The 12,510-nt window shown below is 40.3% G+C and overlaps 1 long non-coding RNA gene across 1 annotated transcript; it reads left to right on the plus strand.

Annotated features, from left to right (window-relative positions):
* The first annotated feature begins 8,649 nt into the window (after nt 1-8,649).
* LOC118426724 lies at nt 8,650-10,281 on the plus strand. The gene is made up of 2 exons (XR_004832448.1): nt 8,650-8,816; nt 9,275-10,281. It is a non-coding gene; the product is annotated as an uncharacterized LOC118426724 (long non-coding RNA).
* The last annotated feature ends 2,229 nt before the right edge of the window (nt 10,282-12,510 follow it).

Here is a 12,510-nt window from a genome sequence, read left to right on the forward strand (position 1 = left end):
CAGCGCAATTCTTGAGTGTGTCATGGCATGACGCACTTTTCTTTCATAAAAGTAAAAAGTTTCTTTCAAATATTTCTCTTCGTTCTCTGATAGTATACACTTAGAGAGCGCAATTCTTAAGTGTGTCATGACATGACGCACTTTTCTTTCATAAAAGAGAAAAGTTTCTTTCAAACATTTCTCTTCGTTCTCTGTTAGTATACACTTAGAGAGCGCAATTCTTAAGTGTGTCATGGCATGACGCACTTTTCTTTCATAAAAGAGAAAAGTTTCTTTCAAATATTTCTCTTCGTTCTCTGATAGTATACACTTAGAGAGCGCTATTCTTAAGTGTGTCATGACATGACGCACTTTTCTTTAATAAAAGAGAAAAGTTTCTTTAAAAGATTTCTTTTCGTTTTCTCTTAGTATACACTTAGAGGGCGCAATTCTCAAGTGTGTCATGACATGACGCACTTTTCTTTCAGAAAAGAGAAAGATTTCCTCTTCGTTCTCTGTTAGTATACACTTAGAGAGCGCAATTCTTAAGTGTGTCATGGCATGACGCACTTTTCTTTGATAAAGGGAAGGATTTCCTTAAACTATTTCTCTTCGTTCTCTCTTAGTATACATTTGGAGACCGCAATTCTTAAATGTGTCATGGGCATGACGCACTTTTCTTTCAGAAAGGTTTCCTTAAAATATTTCTCTTTGTTCTCTGATAGTATGCACTTAGAGAGCACAATTCTTAAGTGTGTCATGGCATGACGCACTTTTCTTTCATAAAGAGGAAAGTTTCTTTCAAATATTTCTCTTCGTTCTCTGTTAGTATACACTTAGAGAGCGCAATTCTTAAGCATAACGCACTTTTCTTTGATAAAAGAGAAAAGTTTCTTTCAAATATTTCTCTTCATTCTCTGTTAGTATACACTTAGAGAGCACAATTCTTAAGTGTGTCATGGCATGACGCACTTTTCTTTGATAAAAAAGAAAAGTTTCTTTCAACTATTTCTCTTCGTTCTCTGTTAGTACATGTATACACTTAGATAGCGCAATTCTTAAGTGTATCATGGCATGACGCACTTTTCTTTAATAAAAGAGAAAAGTTTCTTTAAAAGATTTCTTTTCGTTTTCTCTTAGTATACACTAAGAGAGCGCAATTGTTATGAGTGTCATGGCATGACGCACTTTTCTTTCATAAAAGTGAAAAGTTTCTTTCAAATATTTCTCCTCGTTCTCTGATAGTATACACTTAGAGGGCGCAATTCTTAAGAGAAAGATTTCCTCTTCGTTCTCTGTTAGTATACACTTAGAGAGCGCAGTTCTTTCAATTCTTAAGTGTGTCATGGCATGACGCACTTTTCTTTGATAAAAGGAAAAAGTTTCTTTCAAATATTTCTCTGTTAGTATCGCTTAGAGAGCGCAATTCTTACGTGTGTCATGGCATGACGCACTTTTCTTTCATAAAAGAGAAGGATTTCCTTAAACTATTTCTCTTCGTTCTCTGTTAGTATACATTTGGAGACTGCAATTCTTAAATGTGTCATGGGCATGACGCACTTTTCTTTTAGAAAAAGGTTTCATTAAAAGATTTCTTTTCGTACTCTGTTAATATACAAATAGAGAGTGTAGTTCGTAGGTGTGTCATGGGAATGACGCACTTATCTTTCAGAAAAAGATTTCCTTAAAAGATTTCTCGTCGTTCTCTCACGGTTAGTATACATTTACAGAACGCAGTTCTTAGGTTAGTCAGGGGCTTGACAATCTTTTGTTTTAGAAAAAGGCTTCCTTTTTAAGTTTTCTTCTTTAGTATGTAAGTTTACACCTCAGTTAGTTACTATACACTTTAAAGGCGCAGTTCTCACGTGTGTCTTTGGCTGGTTTGTCATCCTCAGTTAGGTTGCGTATACACTTTGAAATGAGCTTTCCGATAGGTTTGACATAGGTTTTTATCTCCTACACAACTAGTCGAGCAAAGGCAACCGCTAACTTTTTACTAGTACGTATAATCTAACTTCCAGTCATCTAGTGTCTATTTGTTTCTCAATAGCGCATTATTTCAACATTTAGCCTTACCTTGCCCGCATAATAATTTATGACACAAAAACTTCTATCTGTACCAAATGGCCGGTCTGCATAACGTACAATTTATTGTTACTTCGAATTCTATAGAAGTGTACAGCCGTAGTGTAGATGCCTTTGGTTTGGAAGGAGTAACTGTTGTTACCTCATGTAACCAAGGACGTTATATCTTGATGTAACCGCTCCTCATTAACCGCTCCTTGCTCTCTTTGTTCAGGGACTGAACGTATACAGCATACTTGAGGGTAACCGTACGGCTATATCAACAGGAAACTAGCCTGGTATCCAGCCGTAATATAACTATATTACGGCTGGATACCAGGCTAACAGGAAACCGCTGGTTGAGGTTGCTAAAATCATACTATCGCCCACTGCCGTATTACTGCCAGTGTGACCCGGAAACAGTCGAGCCTCGCCCTATATAACGGACACCTCGAAACCCCCATATGGTGCGTATTTTGGCTTGCAAGCAATGGCGAAACCCACAGGAAATCCTGGGAAAATCGGTCAACTTTAACTCGATGAATCTCCTTCCTCTCATATGAATATTTCGTCTAATGAACTGCAGTCGCTTGGCCATCTTGTCCTGATTTGTACAACACCTTATTTTGCCTGATTGGACATATTGCGGCTGAACTATCAAGTTTTTCCGTGACGATGTCTTGTGCCTCTTTTCGGCGGTCAACACGCGCTGGGTTTCAGCCATTTTGTTTCTTCACTGACGAAATCCGAGTAGTCCCGAGTCTGCCCGAGCCTACCCGGAGATTGGTCACGTGGTTCACCGTGACCTTTCACGCACCCGGAACTCACCGGAGATTCCCGACCAATAACCGTTGAGGATTAATTCTTGTTTGAATTCTCACCAGTGCCTAACTAGGGGGGTCAACAAGTTACAGCGTGCGTAGGACGAAATGTTTGTAGGCTAATGCTCTACGTTGCAAACGTGAAATAATGACACAAAAGTGTCAAAAAGTGTCAAAAAGTAGTAGTAAATCAGAGATTTCTTAGTTCTAGAATATTTCAAATTTGAGCGCAAAAAACTGCGTAGTAGACCTTTAAACCTTTCTGAAATACGTCGATTAGACCCGGGCTCCGTCACAAGCCTAGAATTCGAAACAAGGGCAAGTCAGTCCTGTCTGTTTGTCAGACAATAGAAAGTATCTAGCATTAACATTTGCTGGGCTCCAGTAACTGTCTTTTACCCACCGACGTGGAGAGACACCATCCGCAGTGCAAAGAGGGGCAGTTCTTTTTAAAAATGGCGTTGCTAGCCTTTAAACTTGCCGACTATCTGCAGATTTTGTGGTAGGTGGTTGTCAGAGTAGCCGGCTGCAGTCAATAAACATTATGATCAACGCCCCACTAAAAAGCAGTGATCAAATCACTGAGATGACACCTCTGGTGAAGTACCACAGAAAATAAAACTAGAATAAATCTTTCAGCCGTACATCTGCTGATCATTATAGAAACGTACGTGGTAGGCCATACTAGCAGTTAGATAGCTCTGTAGAATAATTCACGAGACGTCTCCTTCATTAGGAGAAGTTGTACCCCAATTTGTCACACTTCGACTGCGCTTTGAACGTGAACTTCAGAGCCCTGGCTTCAAATAAGTGTTTTCGCTGCCTTTCACGGACGGTTAAGCTCTCGCGTGGCGGAGTGTGCCAAAATAGCACAGTGCTAATCCCCATTATCCATCATCTACGGAGAGTAGAATTGCCGTTCTCTCATCAGAGCCTGTATCTACAGTGAGCTGTATCCCACCATCAGACACCGCCACATACGCACATGTGTTCTCTGTACGCTTTTGAAACATCTAATCTATTTTTTTTTTAAAGAATGGCATAGTGAATTATATGTTGTCTGGGTTTCAAATACGTGAAGAGATTTTGTAAAATATCAATGAAGATGTCGAAAGGAAAAGTTGACCCTAAACTTTTTGTACGGTTCGATGGTCAACCAATGGCTGTTAGATCGACATATGCCTCCAGACGTGCATTATCACAGACCAGTGACTCAATATAACACGCCTGGCGGATTGCTTATACCCCCTTCACATTATATACGATCTTCGGACGTTCTTCGCGATCGCAGGAAGGTCGGCTGATTTTAAGATCTTAAGATGGTCTTGCGTATTTTTCGCCTCAAAACTGTCCCCTTCACATATACGCGAGGCTCGTGAGATCGACGGTGAATAAATCTATGATAATAAACCTCCCATGACCTCTTGCACGCGGACAAGGTAACACAAAACGTTCCTCAAAAAAGGCAAGAGATCAATAAATGTTGCTTATTTTGTTGTCGGAATCTTTTTAACCAATGAATGGAATGCGCGGGCATAATAGAAATGACGCAAGAAAAGAAAGTGTGTCACAAAGCCAGCCTACATACTGCCACAGGGGCCACAATGTTAGAATTACCCTCACATTCCCAGAAATTCAATATTTGTAAACAAACGGAAGTCGGGCGAACGTCGCCCGAACGTTGCCCAACTGACGGGCGTTCTCCATCCGATTTGCGCTCGATGATTAATAACTATGTCTTTGCTCGCCTATCGGTCTTCAATCGTTGGATTGACGCAAGACTATTGACCGATACCCTTGCAAGGTACACACGATTTGTACGCACAATCTGCGACTCGGTAACGAGCTGAGCGATTTTGGAGATTTCTGTCGACTAGTCGCATATGTTAAGAACATGTTTCGCTGCACCGCGACCGTCGTAAGACTCCTGAAAACTGCCGGCGATCCGTAAAAATCGCAAGATGATCGTGAGAACACCGGACGTCTTACTCACGAAAATGTCATTCAGAGTTCGTAAACTAGTCTTCCGATCGAATCGCGCCTATTGTGAAGGGGGTATTATCGCTGTGGATGTGGACCCATGACGAAAGGGTGAATTTCACGGAATGAATCACGATGTACCGCCCACAGTCTCCCCGCACGAGTTCCCGTACGGGAAGTTTCCGCATGACAAGGAAACCAAAGATGGTATCGTCTGGATGACCTAATAGGTCAGACGGCTGATGACGTCATCAAAATGATACACACCTAACTGAAAGGAAGGTCCGAGACAGTACATGTATCTCTATCGCTACTCTTCACCTCCATGAAAAATTGTTTTGGTGTGTCAGTGAGTTCGCATGTGTGTCTGTTTGCCTTACTTTACTGATATTTGTACTCATTATAACATAATTGACAACCAATATATTGATTGTAATTATATTTGATATATGTTGGTAATTGTTAAGGAAGTGAAGGTCAGGGTCAATTCTGGTGTCAGACATTGGTACTACAGTAGAACTACCGGTTTTGCGTTTTTTTTTTGCCTACGCGTTCTATGGTCATTCTAGGTCTGGGCTCACCAAGCAGATTGCTCTGGAACTACAGGGGCGTTTTTTAATTGTCGCATTTGTTGACGTTATTAACACTAGTGTTACTCAATTTTCAGGCAAAAATTAGGCCATACAAAAGTGACTATTTTTCACTGTGACTGATATTAGATGTCTGCTATTGTTGTTGCTGTTGGTTGTCTTCATCAAAATAATTCTGTGTTGTATGCAAGTTCCCATACGTAAGTCAGCATATACTTTTGAACAAGCATAGGGCTCAAATCTTTCTTTGGCTAACAGCACGAATGTATCTATGAGCGAAACTAGACATGTGATGTAGCTTCTTCAGCGTTGTGATAAGTAATACTCCCAGTAAAACATTTTTAATCGCTATAATTGGTTTAATTGTCAGTGGATGAACGTTACAAGGATCACGTCTTATTAAGCGTTCTTATACCTTATTATTTATGCATCTGATCATTCGGTCGATCTATTTGTGTTACGTTTAAACGTCTTTGAAACAGGAATGGATTCATTTTAAGAAAGAGCCTTTCCCCTGCCGCAGCTGCTATGCATATGTATTGTCTTTGGTATTCCCCAAACGCCTCACCGTCGTTGAATCACTCCCATTTTCTGCGCAACACGCGCTATTTCACCATCCGCCTCCACTCTATTGACCGTGAAATGGCGAACAGAATAGGCGACTACTCCGCCAGCATTACCGTGCCGCGCAATGGAAAATAATCCGTCTTCACTTTTCCGCTAGATGTTGCCTGGAAGTTATGGTGATTGGGTCTTCCTCTATACGTCTCCATAGTGAAGAAAATGGGAAAATTTGGACGCCTCCCGAAGCATAGTTTCAGAGTTCGGAAGATAAAACAAGAAGTTGTGAGGTACATAGTTTGTCAGGCGACTGGAAGAAAAATAGAGTAGAGACACATGATCTTTGACTTGGAATCTTGTGCCTCAGTCACTTTCCAAAGGGACCCTGCAGTGGGTGTGCCCGGTCGGGCTGTTTATTTATTGTTTATTGTTCATTAACTCCTTTAGTTGTTAACATTCAATGCAACAACTAATCTTCCAGGAGTAATACACATAATACTTTGACACATACAGTTTGCAACATACACACATACTACATGTCAATAAAAAATCATTAAACAAAACGCATGTGCCTTATCCAAAAATCATCAAGCCCCTCATGTGTCTTAAGCTAAGTCTCGCATATGTTTCACCAGCTGCCGTCTGAAATTCCTGGATGTGTTCGCAGTTTGCAGCTCATGTGATAGTTTGTTCCAATCTGATGCTGCTCTATATGTGAAGGATTTTTTCAGGCTGTTTGTTTTTGGTTTTTCAGTTCTTAAGTTTTGCCGTGCCGCGTGTCTTGTATGATAACTATGCTGGCCCGATACCAAATGTAGTCTACTGTACAATAAAGACGGCTCCCTGGCAAGGAGTACCTTATGTAATGTACACATGCTGCTTACATAGAGTCTCTCGCTTACAGTCAACCATGATAAGACATTGTGCATATGCTTGATCGGGGTGCGGTTAGTTCCCAGGGTAAGTCTGCCTGCTTTATTCTGCATCACTTGTAGCGCGGCGATGTTCTTTTGTGTAGTAGAAGCCCAAACCGCTGCACAGTAGTCAAGATGTTGCAAGGTAAGTGTTTCTGTTAACATTTTCACCAAGGACTGATCCAAGTATGTTACGCTCCTTCTGATGGCGCCCAGGGACCTAGCCATTTTCTTTATGGTTTCTTCTACATGAAGGTTCCACGTGAGACACTCATCCAAGGTGCTCCCAAGTAGCTTCATTGTTGTTACTTGTTGTACAGGACATCCGTTAGCAAACAAGGTGAGTTTCGGTTTCTTTGACATTTTGGGTCTACTCCCAAGCAACATACACATTGTCTTATTTGCATTCAAGAACAGTCTGTTTAGCCTCACCCAGTTACATATATTATTCAAATCTTCCTGTAAATTGACCGTTACTGTTTCCACTGATGGTGAGCACGTGTATGCAGATGTGTCGTCTGCGTACATTCCGGGGATCGTTTCCCTCACGGCAAAAGGTAGGTCATTTGTAAATATTGTGAACAGCAAGGGGCCAAGGCAACTACCTTGGGGTACGCCACAATACCCCAATTGTGATATGAGGGATGATACTGTTTTTCGGGACTATAGACTTTCTTCACTACAATTTTTGTATGCAGGATTTTTTGTATAGTTAAATGCTACGGTTCACTTTGGAAAAAAAGGCCCCTCTGGATAGTTAACTGGGCGTTTTTTGCACATTCGGGAGTGACCCTACGTGACCCAGTGGAGCACACACTGCGACTACCGGGCTATTTGTGACACCTGGATGATTGTTTCCAAAACTTGCAGTTAGAATCATCCTGCGACAAATAGACGCTGTGACTTAAATGAAAACACCGAGAGGTACTCCAGCAGTATACGACAGCTCGTCCACCGGAACAAATGTGTGGCTTAGGATCCCGGCCGGGACTACATTTGCATACCCCCTTCCCTTGGATACCGGTGCAAATGTGACCGTAGCTTTTCCCGTTTTTAATTGGGGTATAACAAAATCAAAAAAGAAGGGAAACTAGACAAGAGACACCAGAGGTTTTTTTTCACTGTTTTCATTTTTTGGCAACATTTCAAAGGACACGCGAAAGAAGAAGGAATGAAGAAGGGATGTGTCAAGCTCCCCACGACAGCTTACTTGTCTTGTAGGGTGTCTCAACCAATTAATGATCTATCCATCTAGATGTCGTGTCTTCCCAGCTTTGTAGAACTTACTAAGGTATCATTTTCACCCGTGGGATGCTGAATCTATTTCAGATACTTCGATCTTTACACTACAGATCCGTCTTCTCAAAGTACGTACTTCCCGTGTCCTTGGTAACCTTTCTAGGCCATTTTCGATTTCAAATAAAGACCTTCGCAAAAGCCTAATGGTGATATTTTAGACTATAAGTAGGCATGTCAAACCTACCCCCTTCCCGCATTAGAACGAAGCGGCCCGCGGGGCCGTAAATGTTTTTCAAAAAATCTTAAAAATCAACCGCTTGATTAATGCCAATCAAAATCCTTGTCTATAATCTATGGAATGTTGACTACGATACTATCTGATTTTTAGTTGACAATATCCATATAATAAGGAGCTAAAAATCATAAAAGTTGGAGATACAGCCGGAAAAATGCCCCGTTTTGACTCCGCGCGCGCGGCACGCTATTTCGAAGGCCGCCCGGCGGAGATGCAAATTTCAACTCAAAAGCCACAAGCCGCCGTGCATCGGAGAACTCTGGGAATGATTCCAGGTGAAAGAGCAGAGATCAAGGTTCACTCCAGTGGTTGCACAATTTTGCTACGTCATTCCTGGCGGAAGTTATGGGCCAGAGTAGGGAAACCTCCGAAAGTAAGTGGATATTTTTGCCATTTTTCTTGAATTTAGCAATTTTGTTCATACACAGTGACAAATATAGATATATTGCGCTAATCATGGTGTAGTTTCTGTTTCTATTTACGCGAGTTTGGCTTGTGGCTTTAGCGATGCGATTTGAGAGTTTTTTTGGCAGCCCGCGCACGGCCGTGGAGGGGGAGGGGGGCGTGACATCACGGACGTCCGCGGACATTGTCTGCGCTATAAATTCAACATATCATCATAAATTCTGCGCTATTTGACCACAGAATGGCAAAATATTTTATGTATTGTGTAGAATACCTTTCATAACCGATGATGTGGCATATTTTGTAACCAAAAAAACGTTTCACTATCGTAAATGATATGTTGCGTGCAGACACGTTATCGCCATGCTCAATCGGAATTTTTTCAGTTGCATGGTATTAATTTCGAGATCATTTTTAATTTTCTAGTTGACACAAAAGGGACATATCCTGGGCAGATCAGCGGAAACAGCAAATTAGAGACGTGTCAAAACTGCTCACCAGAGACAAGGCTGCAGACACCGAGACAACAGATCAAGTTTAGACACGACATGTTTGGAGTTGCAATAATTGGTGACGAACATTGAAAGTTATTTGATCTTATTGTTTTGATTTTTAAAGAAGAAAAGCTAAGTTAAGAGAAACTGAATAGAAAAGCAACCTACTAATAATAATCAGAAAGTTACTTGAACTAAACAGTTATTTTTTAGAATGGGTAAAACATGTATGCATACTAATTAGCACTTACTATTACTGATGTCATTAATTACGATGTTAATTAGGACAACTGCTAATTAAGCATTTGATTGTTAAAAGTTCTTTAAAGTAACATGCAATTTACATCTGTACAACCCATTTAAGTATGCCTACAACATAAATGTGATTAAATTTTTAAAAGCCAATGTGTGGATAGTTTTCACCATATATGTATCATTAGCATTTTGCTAATTAGCATAAATTCTTAATTATTTATTGATGTTCCTGTGTGGATACATTCCTGTACTTACGTCAACATGCAATATAGGTTAGCACTGTCTATTCTTATTTCAGGGAACATGTAATTCAAATATGGACAAGTGATACAATTACATGTGTTGTTGGAAGTACTTTAGGGTAATAACCCTCATTTGCATATTTTGTAATTAATGAAAACTACAAAAATACTTATTTTTTTAATGATTAGTCTTACTTTGAATTAGAAACGTGAAGTTCTTTCTTAAGCTTGTAGCATGTTTAAGAAATGCATATTAATTGAATGGTACTATTGTGGATGAGTAGATTAATTAGGGTTAATTAGGATTAATTAATACAAAGTAATGATGATATGTCGAGAAAACAATATTATAGTCTGTCCAGTAATATTATCTTCATGTGCTGAAAATTTGAAGAACATTTGTTAAAGCGTTTGGAAGATACATTAAAAAGTGTGTAAATAACTGTGTGCTTGTGGTCATTTTCGGTGCCATGTCGAGGTCAACTGTTCCCATAGGGCTAATAGATAAGCCTCTTCTAATAAAAACGTGCAACTTTTCAACTTTGAAAAATTCTAGAAAATTTCAACATCGTCGGATTTCAACACAATAAAAAGCATTGTAATCAGAAGAATCTGATCTGTAATTTGAAAGCAGTTTCAGCAACTTTAACCTTAACCAAAATTTTGGTGTGACATGCCTACTTATAACCCCAAATGTATAACGTATGAGTGACTGTAGTCTACCTTCCGACAGCTCTGTGACAGTTAATGTGTTGTTTGTTGAATAGGATTTACTCACCATATAACGTACATTTAACAGGATTAGACAGAAAAATGTGTGGCTTCCAACTAACGAGTTGGTCTCACGGGATTCGCTTCAGTGTCAATCGATTCATAAATTGATACATTCGCAATAGAAGCACGATAAATGAACAAATTTGGGACCGCGTGGCGCAGTGGTAGCATGTGCGGATCTGCACCGAGAGGTGGCGGGTTCGAATCCGCCTGCCGTGCCACCGATCTTGTGCCCTTGGGAAAGGCACTTTACACGACTTTCCCCACATGCCCCGGAGAGGAGATAGGCGCCGCCAGGGGACTAAAATGCCTATTGATACAGCACAACATGTTGTGCTGCCCCTACGGCTAATTAATCAGCCTACGGCTGATTAAAAGGCTATGGGACGAACGAACGAATGAAATGAACAAAACGTAGAGAAAATAATAAGAAATGCTCTTCACAATTAACCAAATCAGTTTAGGAAGTCATCCAATGATCAATAATCACTGGTTCCACGTGGGGGTGGGGGATACAAGCTGCGCTGATCAGGTTTGGTTTTGGATCACCTTCTTCCCGCCACAGCGCCACCTAGAGGCGAGAAGTAGAACCTTCCTGGGTATTGCTTGAAATCTGGACATACTTAGAAGTGACACATGTTTCAGCACCAAGGACAGGGACTCCTGCAGCAGCTAATTTAACTTCAGATTGGTCATTAGATTATATTTCACTCTCATAGCAAGCAATATTTAATGAGAAAATAAGCTTTTTTTAAGAAAAGAAATTTCGACCGAATCTCTTCTACAGTTATCTAACCCGAGTGCTGTAGACAATGATGTTTCCATGCGTGTGTGACGTCAGCACGGGGTCACAGTTAGTCGGAAGTCGGTAACGACCCCCCTCCCCCCCGACTCGGTTAAGAGAAGGTTGGTATGACCTGATGTAGCTGGCCTCTTTCACTCTTCTCAAAAGAAGTCGGGTTCCGTGTCCAAAAAGTGGACCCTTTTCAAGCATTTGGTATCACCCTGAGACTCATGTGGATGTGTTCCGGAATATAAGTACAGCGCCATTGATAACATGTAAGAAAATGATTCACCGCAAGTCTTGTTATTACTGCAGTAAGCCTGATTTGTCCCAGACAATCGATCGAGATTTGATCATGCAGATACCTCAGTCGGGAATCCTGCATTTCTTTTCTTCATCCCATTATTGATTATGCCTGATCTAATAAATCTTTTATGGAGGTGTCGACATACAAGGGATTAACTTCAACTTTCATGGATCCAATCTATTAAAATGGCATCGTGCCATCAGACAACATTCAAAGTGCCGGCATATATGACAAGGGTACGCTTGGGTTTTCAGTATAGAAACTTTAGATTTATAGGGTAATATGTTTTTACATCTGCGTACAAGAACTCAATAAAACTAATAAGAATAATAGAATAAGAGACAGCAATAGACATAATTTTAGAAAAGGAATACCCACCGTTGTTAGAAAGAAAGACGTTTTGTTCGGAGCCCCAAACTGCACACTGAATTAGCATCATAACAATTGCAAAATACTCAGCTTTTATCTAGAGGTCGATATGTTGAGATAATGCTAGACAGCTTATGACTTTTATGTGCATCTCCTCTTTATTCAACTGCTTACAGCGTAGTATTGAAACATTATGCGCATGTCAAAAGATATGTTAAGTTGCACGAGCAATGGATTTGTGACAATAATGGTTAGATGGAACTATGGCATGCGACTATAGAAGGAAGTACTGTGGCCGACATTGTTCCTTCGCCTTAACAGTTATATCTTCTCGGGGAAAATTCTTATTCATACAATTATCTTTCGTTCTTGATGCACAATTAATCTTGTATGTAATAAAGATTGTCTGAGTTTCCTATTGAAAAACTTTAGTTTCT

This window comes from Branchiostoma floridae, chromosome 11, assembly GCF_000003815.2.
Source record: "Branchiostoma floridae strain S238N-H82 chromosome 11, Bfl_VNyyK, whole genome shotgun sequence".
In the NCBI taxonomy this organism is placed as follows: Eukaryota; Metazoa; Chordata; class Leptocardii; order Amphioxiformes; family Branchiostomatidae; genus Branchiostoma; species Branchiostoma floridae.